Raw genomic sequence first — 19453 nt, 5'->3', positions numbered from 1 at the left:
AAGTGTACGCACAAGTAGTCAGAAAAGAGGAAGTGAGGGGACCTTTTGACGAAGAAGACAGTAGTACAAATGGAGAAGAAAACGGATATACATCCCAAGTAGCATATCAAGCTTCACAAACATCACAACAGAAGAACAAGAACCCGCTCGCCATCCTCGCAGCTGCACCATCGTTCTCCGTTTCCCGACAGGCGCACATAACATGTGCCGTTTTTGAAATACGATAGCTAAAAGAGTTCAAGAGTGTGAACTCATGGAGAGACGCGAAATGGTGACGTGCCCTGACCGGTTTTGTTTCTCTCTCTCTCTTCTTATCCATCGATAATTGTACTTCACAACCTCAACAGGTTGGTTACAGCGCGCCGAACCCTTCATCATCGGGGCATACATCCAGGACGTTCGTGGAAAAAGGAAGAAGGAGCAAAAACCCCGAACGGAGAGGGAAACAAAATTATCTAGGCGCCATTGCCCATTCAAGGAACGCCCTCGGTTTTTAATTCGTCTACAGCTACCGCAGTGACTTGCGCAGTGGGCGCAAAATCTCCGCGTGTTGAATGAGTTTGTTATAATACTATATTTTTTTTCTTCTAAAAACGTGGGTGATTACACTGCGATAATTTCTTTCAGGAATCCCTACCTCGTTGCGTTTCTACTAGTACGGGTTGTGCTTATTGGGTATGGTGATTGTATATAAAGTAGAATCAAAGTGTGCTCGGCATCAGTTTGGCTTAGGAGACATACACTCTGACAACACGTGAGATATCATTTTTTATGGTTTTACTTTCTTCGGAGCATCGGGTCAGAATATTCTTTGTATAGGGGCAAGGCGAATTGGGTTTTTAAACCAATCGGAGAGTTTTGCATATTTGGTTCAGGACGACATTACATTCACCACAAGGGCCTTTACGGTAGGTAAGTCTTCAGTTTTGATATGTTTATTTGTATACTGTGTTTTGCATTTTATTTTGAGTTTGTATTGATTGTTAATTTGAAACCATGGTGCAGTTTCTGCGTTGTTGGAAAGATGTTGCGTTAACAAGTTAAGAGGGTCAGACTCGACCCGAATTCTCCAATGAAATGCACGTCTGCTTCGCCAAAGTATATTTCTTCTTCGTTTTACATACATTTTTATTTTATTTTGCTCAATTCAGCGTGTATTCCCGCATGGGTGAACTAGAAAAAAATTTGACAAGTTAAAATCATTTAAATCATTGACAATCAATTGATGATAAAATTTCATCGGGGGTAAGAATATTAATTTTGGTTACTCGGGTGGGATTCAAACCAACAACTTTTGCAATGCTGGAGCAATGTCAAAGACAATCATCTTTGTAAGTTTGGTAGATTATGCTTGACATGTAATTCCAGATTCTCAAGATAGTTTTGCTTAAACACAGTTACAACAAAGAAAAAAGTTTCAAATGAAGCGTAAACTTAATGTAAAATCTGATTTTTTTTTCAACGTAGAACCAATTGCTGTTGGCTTTGTTTTGCTTGATCATTTGTAAGAAATACATGAAATATTCTTTATTCCTAGATGTCCCGCCAATGCGACTAAAGTTTGCGTGTCGAATAGTTATTACCAATTTAATTCTAAGTGAAAAAAAAAGTGTGAACAAAATAATTGAATCGTACGGAGGGATTTTGCCTCATTTTTCTTAAAAATTCTTCTTTGAGGACAGTCTTAAGTGTGTACAAGTTGGAAATAATACATTTTTTCGTAATATTTTATTTAAGACAAACTTTTAACTGTATATTTGGTTTGCAGTAACACCAGGCTGGTGTACATCTACTTGCTGTGTAGACATTGCTTCATTGGGTATGGGTCTTGTTGTATATTCTACTACTGTGGAGTAGATTTTTTCGAATTTCTGGAGACTTTTCAGTCATAAATTCACATGAGGAACAAAAGAAAATGTTCAAGCAGTTCACAAGATGTATTTATGATGGCTTTCAGACGGTATATCAAAATTTTAACTGAATGATTTTGCAATCCTGACTGCGACATTTCACGCTAGCAGTGTCTCCTCGACGCCTCACTGGTGCACCGGTGTTGTTAAATGTACCGTTACTGTGTCACTATAACAAGTGCCGTGGTGCTCACTCGCCACATTGGGGGCGGGGCATCAACCTTCCCCTTTATCCGCTATTATTTGCATTAAAATAGCAATCGTTCAAGAGCGAGTGCTTTTAGTTAAAGTTTCAAGATGTCCACTTGACGGGGTGTGCAAATGCGTGAAAATGCGAGTTTAAGAGAGGCAAAGGATTCACATTCTACTGCGATTTTTCATTTTTGTTTCAAATGGAGCCAGTTGCAAAGGCGCTAACCTGCGTTTTATACAGTGTGAAGTTGTGTGTAAAGTTGGGCGTAATAGTAGTTCAAATTCCTTTTTACATTCTAACTTCGAATACTAACTAGTTTTCAAGTCAAGTACTTTATGAATGTTTATTTATCATACATGTCAAGGTCTTCAATAGGTGGATGTGAGGATTGTTTTAAATAAAATCAAATGCCAAAATCAAATGTCATTCTAACTTCGAATACTAACTAGTTTTCAAGTCAAGTACTTTATGAATTTTTACTTATCATAAATGTCCAGGTCTTCAATACGTGGATGTGAGTATTGTTTTTGGCCGTCTCGTTATTTTTATTCTTTTTTTATTGTATTAAAAAGAACATTGTTCAAAGAAATTATTATTTTGTTTTAAATCGTTCAAGTGAAAATGGCTCTGCCACTTGTTTTATTAGTCTTTTATTTATTGAATTGTCGATTAGATCTTCATTATCATGTAATTTCCAACCGCAAGTTAGTTCGACAATCAACCCAATTCTGTTGCGCATGGGCGTCCTTGTTGCGCAGGTTGCGCAGTGGTTATCAAGTTAAATGTAAGAACTCAAAGTAAGGTAATACAATACAATGGGTAAGGAGTTTTAAAGTGAAAGTGACACCAAACACATCCATTAAGGTCGTCCATTTTCGAAAAAGAATTCCCGTCCCGAGTGAAATTAACGACCAGCAATCGTTAACAAGAACTTAATGGCTTCAGAACAATAATTAAATCGTGTAAATCTTGCCCTTATGGGAGATGCTACTTGTCCCTAAAAGAGTAATTTTCACGACAACTGTTTTTTTATTAACTCACTTACAATTGTTCACTGATTATAAAACGTTCTGATAAATGCCTCGATGTATTAAAAATAAAAATAAAAACCAGGGACAACACAGCCCTAGAGCACGCACTACGGATATCTTTAAATGCATCCGGCCACAACACACTGTCCCACTAAGTGATTCCTAATGTAGTTGGTAATACACGGAACTTGTCTCCAATGCCAAACACGGACCGCCAAATACACACTCCAGGCCCCCGTTTTCCCCCGTTCCGCTGATGACACTCGGGGTCAAAAGCTACTTCACGCGGTCGCCCCTGCCTCGTCGCGTCCGCTAAGTGCAAGAATCACGGAGTGGAAAAGCGTTTAGCACTAAACAAAGTTAACTAGTCAGTTCAAGAAGCCCTGGGTTTTTTCTCCCATGTGGGGAAAAGTGGGAAGAGATCTTCTGGGGACGTACAGTTCCGGTCTTTTGGTTTACTAATCCATTAAAAGCTCCCACCTAAAAACAAGGGAAAATGTGATTGGAATATTAACGTAATGATGTGGGAAGTTTGGTTTTAAGAGTTGTTCGTCGTGAAGCAAGATGTAAAAGCGTCCCATGGGTTTGCAAAATTCCACCCTTCCGCTCTCTATCTCTCTCTCTCTCTTTATACTTCTAGGGGAAAACCCTTAAAGATAGCACTTACTTTTCTGAAGAGATGCTCGTAACCTTTACTAAACGCCCTATTTCTTCTCATTTTATGGAAAACGGTAATAAACACTTTTGCAGAAAATTTTGACGTATTCATCTTTCACCCGCAAGGCTTCCACCCACAGGTGGATTGCCAAAGTTTAGTCCATCAGTAAATAAAAGTATGTGTTTTACGAATTCAAAAACTAGACGTAAATGGTGGGGAAAGCAGTGTTGCTTATTATTTCCGGTTTGATATTTTCTTATTTATAAAGGACTGGTTACGTACGGGACACAAAAAACTACAACCCACCCTCAAGCGATCACAAAACGTTCAATTCAGAAGAAGACAAAAAATAAACCCGACATGAATCCTTTAGTTTCCCCCCTTTTCTCTATATCCAAGTCCGCCGTTTACTCTTTCAATTTTCTCGCGAGACAACCACGGCTGACGTTAGTGTCTCTTTTGTATTCTTACGAGACTGTCCACAAAAAAAAAAAAATTCGATACAACTCTTAAGATTCCTTATTGTGTAGCAAGCTTCTTCCCGGATGAATTGTTCATTCTTACTGCGCGGTTCTTCAAACACGCAATGTTTTTCGTGTTTGTGAAGAAAGCGACACTCGACACTGAATACGATGGGACCATACAAAGTGATCCGTGTTGTTTTGAATCTAAGTGCGCGTCATTTCCGAAATAGACTTTTTGCGTTGCTTTCTTCCTCCTCACAGAAACAAAACAGTTTACAGTTTTCAGACTGGTCATTACTGCAACTGTTGGTTTGCGCTAGATAGCTCTTCTTATTATAATACAAACTGCTTAAAGGCATCGGACACTATTTGTAATTACTCAAAATAATTATCACCATAAAACCTCACTTGGTAACGAGCAATGGGGAGAGGTTGATCGTATAACACATTGTGAGAAACGGCTCCCTCTGAAGTGACGTAGGCGACCAATCAAGCTCAAATTTTCACAGGTTTGTTATTTTATGCATGTGTTGAGATACACCAAGTTAGAAGACTGGTCTTTGACAATAACCAATAGTGCCACTGCCTTTAAAGGCACCGGACACTATTTGTAATTACTGACAAAAAGAATAGCATAATAACTTACTTGGTAACGATAAATGGGAGAAAACTTTGTGATGATCGACTATCTCTGAAGAAACGTGGTTTTTGAGAAAGAGGTAAATTCTAAGTTTAAAAAGAAATAAAAGACTTCAGGCTTGAATCCTTTTCTTATTAGGCACCTGAACGCACCCAACTTATTTGTATTATTTTGTATTTATAAATATTTCGAATACTTGCTTTCTTAATTATATTTAAACAATTTTGTTTTGTTGATTTATGTTTGTACTTCTTTGGTCTTTATAAATAATACTGGGGGTTATTTAATGCATTATGGGTGCGCCCCCCCCCCCCCCCCCCCGTCGGTTACGCCATTTTCCCTTCTAGAATTCCCAGGTAAAGCCCTATAGCTATCTGATAAGATGCGTGTCTTTTAAAAAAATCAACGCCTTGAAAGTCACTATATATATTTTTCAACAACAACACAAACAGATCATTCATTTTAACTCACTTTAAAAAAAAGTATGCACCAGCAGCAGCCAATTCTAAAATAAAGCCCTAGTGTAATTCCAAGACTCACACTGTCTACCTTCAAGCCACAATTACTAAAAAAAGAATCCCCTTTATCCCTTAAGGCAAACAAGTAAAGTGTATTTGTCTCTCAAGCCAATTTTTATCTACATCTCTCTCAGGAAATCATAGAAGTTTCATTCATTCCGAGTAAGTTGTTCGTTCAGCTTCAATAACGGTAGACAGAGTTACATCAAGCCTTTGTCGAAAGCGCCCGCTATCGACCACAATTTGAATCGATTGCATAGTACCACTTCATTTTTGGAAAACAAATTTTGAGTTTGTTTAATACGTGCATGGAGATAGAATTACGCAGGAAGCAATTGAGCTGATACCGTACATTGATTCGTTCGAATGGATTTTGCCTTGCCCTTAAAACTGGAGCCTCCTCGGCTACGAAACTTTAAAACAATGGGTAATGTGTTACTTACATGTGTTTAAAGAAATGGTTCCGTTTAAGTGAACACGGAATGACAGTGAATTAGCTATGGTGAGTTGACACATTTCTACACACATTTGGTTTGGATATACGTTGTTTGTATCAAACCAAACAGTGCACTGCTATAGTGGCCACCATACCTCCAATAATGTATGTAGTGGGTATCAAATTTACTATTCATAAAAACACTCTACATGCAACGGAGTTTCTCATTTACTTCGATAGCGAAATACAAGGCGAACATTAATGTTTACCTGGTGCTCACAGATTTTATCTAACTGATGTTACAATAATGATATATATTGCTCGATTTGTAGAGCTCAGAGTAAACACAACCTGCGTTCAATATAACGTTCCACTGGCAAGAAATTGACCATGAAATAATGATCGGTTCAATGTTAAATCGGCCGTGGATACAAAGTGCAAATCAAGTTTAAATGCAAGATGCTGTAAAGAAGGACTGTGCGTGATTTTGATACAGTATTCCACAAGGATGAAGACACGTGGTAAAAGTGTAATTCCCGAAAGGAGTCTTTACTGCATTTATGGATGAAATAAAGTACTTTTAATTGTCTTGATATTAAGTTGTAGTAGGCTTATAACTCCTGCCGATCGGCTCACCTCACCACCTTTATAAAAACCACCTGCTCGATGTGGTCAGTTACGATCCAATATTAAAGGCACTGGACACCTTTGGTAATTACTCAAAATAAATGTTAGCATAAAAGCTTACTTGATCACGAGCAATGGAGAGCTGTTGATAGTGTAAAACATTGTGAGAAACGGCTCCCTCTGGAGTATTTTAGTTTTTAAGAAAGAGGTAATTTCTCACTCAATATCAATATTAAAATACTTCAGTCTGGAAGCCATTTTAGGCATCTGAAAGCGCACAAACATGTGCAACGAGGGTGTTTTTTATAATCTCTTTCAACTTCAATAACCTCCGAGTCAAAATTGTCACAGGTTTGCTATTTTATACATAAGTTGGAACGTACCAAGTGAGAATACTAGTACTAGTCGTTGACAAATAAAACCAAAGGTATTTATACCTTAACTTTAAAGATGAGTTGTTGATATTGCCATAGTGAACTGTAATGTGTTATATCATCACAACAAGGATGTATGCGCAGTTCTGATCAACACTGTGGTCTTGGCCTTTTGATCATAGTTATTAAACCTCTAGATTTGTACGTGGACATTTATTTCAAGAGGTGGATATAGTCGATCAAAAATCGATTCAGAAATTTGTGGTTTTCCCCTATTTGTTTTCTTTAAAATTTCTTTTTTTTTTAGTTCAGAATACGCCAAGTGGGGTTCAGATCGAGTAAAAATACAAATCTTGCCAATGAGTAACTGGAAGTCAGTCACAGTTGGCGACAGTGACTGATGCTACGATTAACAAAAACGGCGTCTTCGTTTGTCAGGATATAACCTAATGTCCTCCCTCCCTATCCGGACCGGATGAATCTCCGTAATATGAACAAGCTAAAAAAAAAAAAAAAAAAAAGACTGACTCGACTATAATGTGTATTAGTGCCACTACTCCCTCAGATCAAATGTCATCTTATCAAGGATCATGTTCCAAGTTGTGTTGTCTTCCCTTTACGACGTCTCTTGTCTTGTCTTTCTGTGTGAATTAGACTCGCGTTAACCCTAGCTATGGTATCCCCGTTCTAATTTCCATTTGGTAGCATTGAACGGGAGTTTACATACCTCAATATCAACAGTGAAAGTGCACGACATCGTGTCCCTTGTGTTGAGTTGCGTCTTGGCGTTATTTTGTGAGGGTTGTTGTCCCTAAACCTCACCTCACGCGCATCTAATAAAAAATTGAGAAAATTGTGTTGGTCCAGCTTGATTTGAAATCATGGCTGCGGGAGTGAGTATAGTTTGGGTATCATGGAGAATGTTATCTGAGGTCATGATCCTAGACTTGAAATGCCACGGGGGCGAAGATGGTATTAGTCCCGTAAACTTATTGTAGATTTCGATTAAAAATCTGACGTGTATATAGCTTTATTCATTTTTAAAGGAACTCTTGTGAAATTGTAGGCGTCTAAATATATTCCAGGTTGGAAATTATTCTCGTGTATAACTTGGGAGGCAATTTAATTCGATTCGTCAATGTGCGTGCATGAATGTTATAAAGCTCCATATCGACAGTAGGCCCATACATCACATGCTTGTATATTTTTTCGAATATTAATATCACAGTGGGCGGAAAGCAGGAGTGAGTGATTAAAAACTGGAAATATATTGTTAATACTAGAAATCTGATTCTGAAGTTCTTTACGAATCTTATTAGCACGATATTTATTGTGTTGCTGTGTTATTATGACGCGACAGAACCAATTACATTGGGTACACTGCACAAAATGTGGTGTTAAAATTGACATTTTAGACCAATTTGATGCGAAAAAACACCAACGTAATTGTGTAGTTAGAAGTAAGTGACATTTTGACATCCTATTACGCAAATGTTTTTATATACTTTTGTCAGTATCAATAATGTTACCAAACTTATGGTGGCAATTTCAACATATGAATTTTTGCATTGGTGGAACTTATACTCAAACTGCGCAACTCTCAAGCCAGTAGCGCTCTTTTTAAAACTGTTCACTAATAGTAAAGACACGGATGGGAATCTTGGAAAAAGAAATTCAAACAAGACAGGTCACTTCTCAGCTAAACAAATTTATTTTTACTTTTCGTTTGTCTTTTCTCTGATTTCAGATTGTTTTCACCGCAAAACCGTTTGATTTCTGCCACTTCATGGCATCTCGCAACAAGTTGTTAACACTCCATTTTGTTTAACAAAGACCCCATTGTTTGATGGTGACCTTGTCAACAATTATATTTTTAGAACATTGAATTGTGTATCAACTGGCATGTTAATAATGAAGTTTGAGATCGTGTATCTTGTTTTTATTTTGTTCTTATTTTGTTCTTGATATAACATAAGTTTACTGTAAGACGAGGCAATTGGTTCGATGGTGGTTTTTAAAGCCATTGGACCCTTTCGGTACAGAACAAAAAAAGTTCACAAATTTACAAATAACTTACAGGGTTTACAGAAGGTAGTAGTGAAATACTTCTCTTGAAATATTATTCCATGAAATGCTTTACTTTTTGAGAAAACAGTAAAACAATATCAATTCTCGTTAACGAGAATTACGGATTTATTTTAAACACATGTCATGACACGGCGAAACGCGCGAATATACAAGGGTGGGTTTTCTCGTTATTTTCTCCCGACTCCGATGACCGATTAAGCCTAAATTTTTACAGGTTTTATATTTGATATAGAAGTTGTGATACACGAAGTGTGGGCTTTGGACAATACTGTTTACCGAAAGGGTCCAATGGCTTTAATATAATCTTCTTGAACACTTACCGAGCAGCTGCTATTCATTTCACTGTCAATATTGCATTTAATTTCCGAGTGCTCTAAATATCGAGAGCTTTACAGAAATTGTATAAAAGCAATTTTTCAAATAACCTAATAAGAGTCAAAGTATTCAAACCAGCTTATAAAAATGTATAACATGATCGCTGAAAGTGGGTGACAGCAATATTGACCGATTTCTTTGAGACGGGCTGTCCGACCATGATACTTCAAATCACAATGCCGAGACCTAATTTACTTCACAGATTTCTTTAGTGCCAGTTGAGTGAAGCAGACACATTTTACCCAAGATTATCTTCTTTTTTTTAAACAAAGTTAAACAATTCGACGGATGTTTGACCGATTTATGTATGAGTGGAGAATGTTTTGTTAACGCTCCACAAATATTTGCCAAGAGTTTTTGAAGACAAAGTCACTAAAACTAAAAGGGAGCCAGTGAAATTGAAAACTGTTCACGGTAATCTGAACAATATTCTTCAGTTTGAAAAAAAACATCGGTATTTTTATCACAGTGAATGGAATTTCCCTATTGTCACGTACACGCTTCGCAGTATCTTCAAGTAGACAAACGTAACTATTATATTCGATTGTCTCTTTATTGAAGGTACTTGACACCTTTATAATATCGTCAAGGACAAGTATTCTCATTAGGTGTATCCTAAAATATGAAAGTTATAACAAATCTGTGAACATTTGGACTAAAGTGGTCATCAAAGTCACAAAGGAATAACGAGAAAAAAACACTCTTTTTTTTTGCACAATTTGTGTGCTTTAAGATGACAACAAAAGCATTCAGGCCCTTTTTGTCTTCGTTTTTTTCGAGGGAGGGGTAACATTCATTTGGTGTGCTTTTAAACTCAAAGTTTCATGGAAAGGAGATCATAGACAACACCATAGGGAAATTAAATCTCACAACATAGCTCAAACATTGTTGATCTTTCAAGCATTATTAAGGAAAGATTCATACGGAACTGGAACAGCTCCCTAGGCATGTGTTTGTATTATTGGAATGGTTCAAAGTTGTATAAGGGAAGTCTAGTACACATCTACTATTAATAAATACTTGTGTGTGTGCTGTGGCGGTGCGGATGGGCGGGGAGGGAGTGTGTAGGTACGTCAACCATAATATATAAAACATACAATAATAATAATAATAATAATAATAATAATAATAATAATAATAATAATAATAATAATAATAATAATAATAATAATAATAATAATAATAATAATAATAATAATAATAATAATAATAATAATAATAATAATAATAATAATAATAATAATATAATAATAATAATAACGAAGTCTTATATAGCGCACGTATCTACCGAACAAGGTACTCAAGGCGCTGAGTATATACAAACTTTCAGAAAGAAATGTTATTGCAGTGATGAATTTTGAGACCCAATTAGTTAGCACCTTATAATGGTTTACAAGGTGCTACGGTGCATACAGCAGCCACAGCCAGGAACACCGGGGCGAACCCCTTCTCTTTTCGATAAGTGCACTGGGTTCTTTTACATGCGTTACACAACACATGGGACCAACGGCTTTACGTCCCATCCATCACTGGGAATGCCGTACAATATATATTTTTTTCCATCTCTCTAAAGATAACAGTTATGCCTAGCTGGATGACAGTCTTGGGGCGGAATACGTATGTTACCGGTATATTGATCCAGGCTCACCGGACATAAGTGGTAAATCGATTAGAACTTACGGGGAAGGTAGGTGGGTTCACTCCCGGTGCGTGGGAATCTAGACATTGCACTCGACTAGGTTGTGTCTGGGCATACCCCATTGAGTTTTATACGAGGAAAAAGGATGCAAATAAAGACGTTATGGAGAAAAGGGGCGTCTCCTTAGATCAATCAATCAATCAATAAAACATTTATTTCCACATTCACATCACATGGAGGCATTATCCAAAAAGCCGAGGCTTGTGGCGGATGTGCCCGTTACAAGATTACAGAACAAAACAGGAATACAGCATTAAATAGACGAAAATTATTGAAAATAGATTAAAATTATTTGCGTGTTATTGTTTTACTTATTGCTCAAAAACTACAGCACCTCAACAAGAAGTATTTAAGGGAAGCTTTCTACCATCATTATCTTAAAACCGTGTTAGTTTAATGTAAATGAGTGGACATTATGTTTGGTGTCCTACAAAAAATCCCCGAACCTTTCAAGAACTATAATATGAAGATGTTGAGGGTTATAGGAAGTCGTTCAAACTTGGAGTTCGTTAAGGACTTGGAAGTTTTAAGTACTACAGAATCGTTTCGACTGGACAGATGCACTAACTAGGCAGCCAATAGTGGCAGTTACTGTGTAGAACTAAGACACTCGAACCTTCTCGGCCAAAAGTAACATCGGCATCAAAGACAGCTTCTGGACACCAGCCAAATGAAATCACTCTCACAAATCAAAGTCTACGACAACGTGCGTTTCTCCATGGGACACCGGAAGCGTTTCCATAGTGTATAACTGTAAAGGGAATAGAGGTCCCAGTAAGAAAAAAAAATGTATTTTGTTAAATCAATTAGACATTTCCTTCAGGACGTTCTTCAGGATCGCTTTCACAGAATACATCAAGACCTGTCGAGCAGGGCTTACTATCTGCACACACTTACTCCCATTCCCAGGCACTTTCTTTCGTCGAATTAAAATAGAGTGATTTATACGAAGCACACACAAACACGACCGGTCAGTCACAAGTGGTTATGGATTCCGATTCATCCGAAATGTTTTTTTTGTTTTTTTTTCTTGATGACATCCAGCCGGAACATTTTGATTAAAATGGTTTCATTCTCGTGATACTGCTTGGTAGTTTGTTTTTCGGGGGCAAGGTGATTTATTTTATACTCAAAACATTCCCGAGTACTTTATCTAACGCTCAATCACTTTAGTTAAATGAGGATGGAGTATCATTATTAATTGTTTATAGGCTGTTGCTGTGACACATCAAGTATTAGACAACTGTTGCAAGTTTCTGGGCACTTTTGGTAATTATTCAAAATAACTGTTAGCATAACAACTTACTTGGACACGAGCAATGGGGAGCTGTTGACTAAAACAGTGTGAGAAAAGGCTCCCTCTATGGTTACGTAGTTTTTGAAAAAGTGGTTATTTCTCACTCAAATAGTAAAAAGACTTCAGCTGTAGTATTTTTTTAAATGCATCTGAAAGTACACAAAGTAATGCAACAATTAGGGTGTGTTTTCTTTCATTATTCTCTTGCAAATTCGATCACCAATTGAGCCCATTTTCACAGGTTTGTGCTAATAAGCATGTGATGGGATACACCAAGTAAACAAACGGGTTTTTGACAATTACTAAATGTGTCCAATGTCTTTAATATCTATAGCACACTCCAGTGACAACAATAAGTGTCAAAAGCCCAGTATAATATACATAAACATACAACACAACTTTAACAAAAATACACAGTTTCACTTGAAATGGTGCGCGAACATTGGACCAGGGACTTTTTTGTGTGTGAATCATTCAGCATCACTTATCCGATATCAAAATGCTCGGTATGGATGTTACAATACAACACAAGTTAACTATACACATGAACTGGTGCGCGAACATAATACAAGAGACGTTTTATTGTATATTTCACCATCACTTCGAATTGAAATTCAGTGGTCTGACGGAAGTCAATAATTATTGCATGCATAAAATAGAGTCAGGAACTTATGCAAGCGTGTAACAATTATCAAAGGACCGTTACAGTGTAAATAATGTTGATTGGTGTATTTGTTAAAGTCTTCTACTTGATTAACTTTCAGCCCCCATATTAAACTCGGACAGTGAAGCATGCAATTATAAAGATTATTTATTTATTACGGTCATTTCGTCACGACTGACCGTAATGAGTACCCAAGCGAAAAAAAAACAGTTTATTTTAGGACCTTCATCATGATGCGGCCATCTTAATTTCACCCAATTCAAATCATTTGAACCAACCGAGGCTGGAAGGGCAAATAGTATGGTTTATTTTTGTATAATAACAACAACAACAACTACGACAACATCAACAACGGCAGCAACAACAACAACATCATCACCAACATCAACATCATCAACAAGAGCAAAACAAAATCAAAAAGAACAATAAAAACAACAACAACTGCAAAAATCACAACACATCCATCACCACCACCAACACCATTAACACCAAAACACCACCAAAAATAACACAACAGCATCAATAACCAAACAATATTAACAACAACAACAACAACAACAATGACAAATGCCGAACCATCTCAAACGCTTTAGGCGCTATAACCGAGCATCGATCTTTTCCAACCGATCTGATCGTGGCAAAAACTATGTATCTCCACCACGCAAAAGCCTTCAAATCAAAAGCCAAGGTTGCAAATTAAAAACACGTCGCGTAAAACAGGTCAAGTTTGTACTTTATAATCAGTTAAATTACTTGGTCATTCTTGTGATGGAAGCAAGGGAACTTCCTTAAAGCAACTAGCAATGTGACCTTTGTGCATACAAACGAGAAAGAGTGGCCTTTATTATGACGTATTTATATTGACCGAATATTATTTTAGAACAACGGAAAGCCACCAAAAACCATAAAATAAAAGGCTTCGCCGTTGCACTTCATCAACACTAACGTCATTTGTTCACGATTTGTTTACTTTCGGGGAAGATCCTTCATGAACGACGATACAACTACCTAAAAGCTTTCTACTCTCCCAGGAATCGTTTCTAGAGAATTCCTTGAAAGTATCACTATGTCAATCATGATATGTGAAATTCTTGTCAGCATAAACAAAAGAAGCATTCCTATACAGTGTATGTATTTTGAGTGGCAACAAAAAGAGCAGAAACATCGGCAAATTGAAAATGTAATTTCATTTAAGAGAATGATAAAACCTAAATACCGGTGACTTCACACTCATTTGATTGAAACCAATTATGTATTTTTTAAACATTTTTTTGTATCCTTTTTTATTATTTGGTTAGCAATGTTCAATATCAGCGGCATCCATGCATGTTGCTAAAAATGTCTTTTAAATATACGAACAATGAATAATTTTGCAGTTTAGTTACCGTTTTTATCCGGACAGGGAAAGTCATTCGAGCTTACCACCCGTACAACATCAATATGAGGGTTTTTTTCTGAATTGAAATTAATATGCGGAAGGAACTAAATGTTCCAACACCAGCATAACCTGCATTGGTCAATCAGGCGTAATGTAGAGCATACTAGTAAGCGTAGGAAGTTTCTTTTTCCCTCCCACCCTCTTTCTCTACCGCCTCCTCTCCCTTTCTTCTTTTCTTATCTTTCTGTCTTAGCTTCTGATTCATTTTACATCGAATTTAAAAGTGATATGGAGCGCTGCGGTAATTACCGGTTTCTCAAGTATGGAATTCGAGCTGGACGTCCTTGAAACGCCAATGGTTAAAATTTCACTAACGGCCGCTTGCGAAAATGTCATGCACCAAAAACTGTAAACTGATTTCATAAAAAACATTTTACTAAAGGTGTCATCTTCATCACGAACGCGCCGTATAAGGTGATTTCCTTTTTGACCAGAGTTTTTAATAACAATGTGGAAATGAATTTCGATTTCCATTTTGATTGATTGAATAATTGTTAAATGCATTCACAATGGACAGATTGGAAACATGAGCTCGCTTTGGCTGGTGCATGTTTCCATCTATCCTATAATTTAGACTGTTTTAAGAGGAATATCAATTCCTACCTTCTTCTCCGGTGAGTTATTTTAATCTTAAATGCTTCCTGTTCATAGCCCCGTACCTAGACTGGTTATAGCCATGACGGGGGAGAACATGGGTTAACAATTAATAACATTATATACATTTAAAAACGTCATAGGCCAGTATCTGACCTGAAGAGAACAAAATATTTTGTTGGTATCAAACAGCTTCTTTTTTTCTCATACAGAACACGTAAATTGCATTCAAGGCAAAGTGTGCCTTTTTTTAACGTTCGACTGCTGTAATCCATCTAGATGTATAAAATAAAACTTAAATGTGAAAATTTAATTTCAAAAGGTGGTCACGTGTTGTGGATATCACCGAATACGATATATCCAAGACGATAATGTCTACGCGAAAAGAAAAAAAAAATCCCCGACAGAAATGCACAAATGAGAAGCGTTACCAAGGTAACGCTTTTCAAATTCAAATTCGAGGGCATAACAACAAATATCGTTTCTTATAACTGTATTAATTCGAAGTGAATTTTTTTTTTTTTCAAACGCAGGAAGAAATATCCCAAAGAGAAATACGCAATCTGAAAAACGATACTTCTCAGTTTCAAATGATGTGGCATAAGAACATATATCGTTTTCAATAACCATGTTTACTTCGAAGTGAGATTGTTTCTCAAGCAACTTACTACTATCGAAAGCTGCTGTTAGCTTATAGCCAACAGTTTGTATAGACATTAATTTCAAGAGTGATAACAAAACGTGTATCTTCCCTTCAGCTTACAAACTGCTGTGGTGTCTTATCAGAAATTCTCCCCGCACGCTGTTTGTTGAGAAAGTGATAGGACGACACTAGCCAAGAAATAAAAAAAACAACAACCTTGAGGGTTTTATATCCATAAATATAAATTGAACATGTCTTAGATTTCCTACATCATCACATTCAACTGACACAGTAGACGAGAAAACGGCCAAAGGGACACGCGGTGGTGTGCACGGTGCCGGGCACAAACCTCATTCCAGTTAGTGTTTTTCATCACTTCAAAATAATTTGGGAAATTGAAATGAGTCTTGAGGTATCATCCGCGAAAATGCCGCATCTTTTATTATATAATTTTGTGTTGCCCAAAAGGTAGAGTGATTAATGGGTGGAGGGTGCTTTAGTATGTAAGTCGGTTTTTAGGTCACTTCAAATTGTTGAAACCTTTTTTTTTCTAAAGGTCCGACAACCCAATCAATGGTGACAGAAGTACTGGAAAGTGGATACGAAACTTGAGACAAAATGTGTTAAAAAAAAAAAATTTAATAGTAAAATATCGTTGAGCTTTTTAGTGGGGGGGGGGGAGGTAGATTCAATTCCTTGCTCTAATTTTCAACACATGCACATACTTCGTTAATAGGTAATAGCTTTGTTAAGACCTTAGTCCTATTGTAGGAATAGTTAATACAATATTGTTAAACTTTGTGTTATTGCTTTATTTGTTTTGGTTGTTAATTTTTTTTTTCATGGTGAATTATGAAATGAAAAGTGTCTATTAGTATTAGGTAAATAGTACGAATAGTTTTGCATGATGCATTTTTATTCATACAAAAAATTACCAAATTTACTCACAGGATAAAATTGGACTGTTCCATTAGTGAGGCAAAGCCGATTAGTGACATGGAACAGTCCAATATTATTAAACAAGGTCTTATATTCTGCTGTTTTCCCCAAACAAATCCAATATTTCTATAACACAACTTTTTGAATCGTTTATAAGGAGAAAATGCAGGATAAATTTGGTCTTGTTTTACAGATATATTACAAAAGAATATATAACTTTGAGCTGACATTTTAGCTGCAAAAACAGTTTTACATAAATGAGACTTTGCACAATGGTGCTGCCCCCTAAAATGGCAACACATCATCAAGTCAGTTACTTTTAACACCGCCTAGGTGATCTCGTTCTTGTCAAGGTGTGATATGGACCAAACGCCTAACACCATCTACAAGTGAAACAAGATAGTTTACGTATCGGGTCTAACACGGGTATCCGGCTGCCGGGTAACCCTATCACACTCACAGTGATATAACCCGCGGCCACATTAAAGGCGCGTTAGTTGCATTATATCATTCTGTTAATATGTCGAGCTGCAAGCAACAAAAGTGTCCATTTATCTTTCTTGGATTAAAACGCGTTAAGTACCTGCTCACATTACTAGTTTTTTATTCAGTCAATTTAAACGAATGGATGGTTGGTATCTCGTGATCTATCGGTACCTCGGCGACTTAAGAGACGTGAAGCGACTCCTCAGGGAGACTAGCGTTAAACCCCGTTTGAGCACAGTGTTGGGATTACACATTCATACACCAACAACGTTGTCTGACTTTGGTGAACATAACACACACCGATATTAAAAATAAATAAAAAAACATTGACAAAACGATAAGCAAGGGAATAAAGTCTCTTCACACAATGTGGGTCTTCGAACTTAAGGTTTGTTCCTGTTCTTTTGTTTATGATAGAAATCTGCATAAAACACAAGGCTTGTACATAAATCATGAGCTTTTCGATGATTACAATAAAGTCGAGAAAAAATTACGCTAAAAGCCAAATAAAAAAATTTAAAAGATAAATATAAAAAACATTGCCCATGTAACCTACGCATACTTTGTATAATTATTATACAACCAAAAGTCAATGCTTGGAACTTTGTCGACATAAAAAAACCGAAGGCGTCACCCACACACTTCTCATTTGATTCAGTTACGCTGAAGAGTGGAAAGACACAAAGTTACGCTTCAATGTGTATAAAAGCTCTTGTCTTTGTCCGTTGGAGCAACACATTCAAAAAAATATTACAACACGTGTTGCGTTCAAACATTTGACTGTAGCAGTGCAATTAGGAAACGATGCTCTTTGTTCAAGTTCTTCACAATATGGAAAGAAAACAATGAGGTGGGCAAGAGTGCGGAGGTGGCGAATAACTGAAGAAAAAAATATTTGCAGAGCTTAACAGTGGGGTGTTTGTCTTTGTTTTACTACGATTTTCCATTGTGTTGTGTTATAGGTCGCGTTAATTCTGAACCAGCATGTTTGTTTTATCGTGCAAATAGTGTGACTTTAAATTCACGCCATATGCGGTAATGTCAGGGTAATTTCATAAGCAACCATAATCGGATTGGATTCGTTATAAAATACATCAAAAGTTACATTACACATCACGTAAACTTTAAAACCAATAATTTATTTATATTTACAAAACTGTAGCTGGGGTTAAAAAAAGTAAACGCTGTTATTCTCAATTGGCCAGTTATAATTTTACAAGATAAAATGGGTACTTAACATGGATAGTAAACACGCGTTAAAGGCAGTTGACACTATTGGTAATTGTCAAAGACTAGCCTTCACAGTTGGTGTATCTCAACATATGCATAACATAACTAACCAGTGAAAATTTGAGCTCAATCGATCATCAAAGTTGCGAGATAATAATGAACGAAGAAAACACCCTTGTCACACGAAGTTGAGTGCGTTTAGATGGTTGATTTCGAGACCTCAAGTTCTAAACCTGAGGTCTCGAAATCAAATTCGTGGAAAATTACTTTTGTCTCGAAAACTATGTCACTTTCGAGGGAGCCGTTTCTCGCAATGTTTTATACCATAAACCTCTCCCCATTACTCGTTACCAAGTAATGTTTTTGTGCTTATAATTATTTTGAGTGATTACCAATAGTGTCCACTGCCTTTAACTGTGCCAAATTTCATGGCTCTGCTTTAGCACGAATGATGCGCTTGTGATCATCATTCTTCGCTTACTAGATGTATATTCGAAGAAAGCATAACGTGGAATTCAGGCCAACACCGAGGCAAAACGACCGTGTTAAACTCGTGAAATATACGCTTAACGTAAGTGCAGAACATCTCTTCTTCCGTGAGCGCCGATTCTTTGCTTAAGGTCAGCAGAGCCCTCCAAATTTCTTTAGCTACTAAAGCAAATCGCTTTAATATTTTCTGCTCTGAAAAAAAACCCGCAGGACACCTGTTATATAATGTACATGTTACATGTCATTTGCTCGTGGCAATATTCCGGTATGCATATGTTGTTCCTTTTATCATATGTGTGCTTAAGCAGCTCTGATCTTTAGCTAGCAAAACCTGCTTTCCGACGCCACAACATGTTTGCTGCCACCGACGGCAATCTTACGCAAGCGAAGTTTATAAAAGTTAATGCTTCGTCGTGTATGCGCTTTTATTTGGCATTAGTTGCAGTTATAGAAATCAGATCTTTTAAAAGGATTTTAGGCTGTTGATCGCTCATGTGATGGCCTTACTTCCCAACTCTATAATTTTCAAGTATAGGTCTATGTTTCTTTAAGCGGTAATACACTGAGCTTCCCAATTGACTAAAGTGATTACACGGCATGCATTAGCTATATTATGTTACAGACTCAAATAGGGCACAAACCATTCAAATTTTACCCCAG

At 36.8% G+C, this 19453-nt stretch overlaps 1 protein-coding gene across 2 annotated transcripts in view; it reads left to right on the top strand.

Annotated features, from left to right (window-relative positions):
• The first annotated feature begins 707 nt into the window (after positions 1-707).
• The window catches only part of LOC139949914 (uncharacterized), a 47325-nt gene continuing 28579 nt past the window's right edge, over positions 708-19453 (top strand). Inside the window, exon 1 of one of the 2 annotated variants that reach the window (XM_071948486.1) lies at positions 708-908. The gene's annotated coding sequence lies outside the window, so the exon portion shown is untranslated. Of the gene's footprint in view, positions 913-19453 lie in introns of both variants that reach the window. The other variant, XM_071948485.1, reaches the window with a different exon arrangement.

This window comes from Asterias amurensis, chromosome 17, assembly GCF_032118995.1.
Source record: "Asterias amurensis chromosome 17, ASM3211899v1".
Classification (NCBI taxonomy): Eukaryota; Metazoa; Echinodermata; class Asteroidea; order Forcipulatida; family Asteriidae; genus Asterias; species Asterias amurensis.
This window is presented reverse-complemented; position numbering and strand designations above follow the sequence as displayed.